This window comes from Hordeum vulgare, chromosome 7H (genome assembly GCF_904849725.1).
Source record: "Hordeum vulgare subsp. vulgare chromosome 7H, MorexV3_pseudomolecules_assembly, whole genome shotgun sequence".
Taxonomy (NCBI): Eukaryota; Viridiplantae; Streptophyta; class Magnoliopsida; order Poales; family Poaceae; genus Hordeum; species Hordeum vulgare.
Window position 1 is genome coordinate 373,871,971 of NC_058524.1, and position 659 is coordinate 373,872,629.

Consider the following 659-nt stretch of genomic DNA (forward strand, 5'->3'; position numbering starts at 1 on the left):
TGTGAAAAGTCCAGATCTTGCATTGTAGATTCCAAGGTTACTATTCACACTGATCATGCTTCTATTAAGTACCTCATGGAAAAGAAAGATGCTAAACCTAGACTTATCAGATGGGTTCTCTTGCTACAAGGATTTGATTTGCATGTTGTTGATAGGAAGGGTGCTGAGAACCCCGTAGAAGATAACTTGTCTAGGTTGGAGAATGTTCTTGATGACCCACAACCTATTGATGATAGCTTTCCTGATGAGCAATTGAATGTCATCAATGCTTCACGTAGTACACCGTGGTATGCTGATTATGCAAATTATATCGTTGCCAAATATATACCACCTAGTTTCACATACCAACAAAAGAAGAAATTTTTCTTTGATATGAGACATTACTTTTGGGATGAACCTCACCTTTATAAGGAAGGAGTAGATGGTGTTATAAGACGTTGTGTACCTGAACATGAACAGGGACAGATCCTACAGAAGTGTCACTCCGAGGCTTACGGAGGACACCATGCGGGAGATAGAACTGCACACAAGGTATTGCAATCAGGTTTCTATTGGCCCACTCTCTTCAAGTATGCCCGTAAGTTTGTCTTGTCTTGTGACGAATGTCAAAGAATAGGTAATATCAGTAAACGTCAGGAAATGCCTATGAATTATTCACT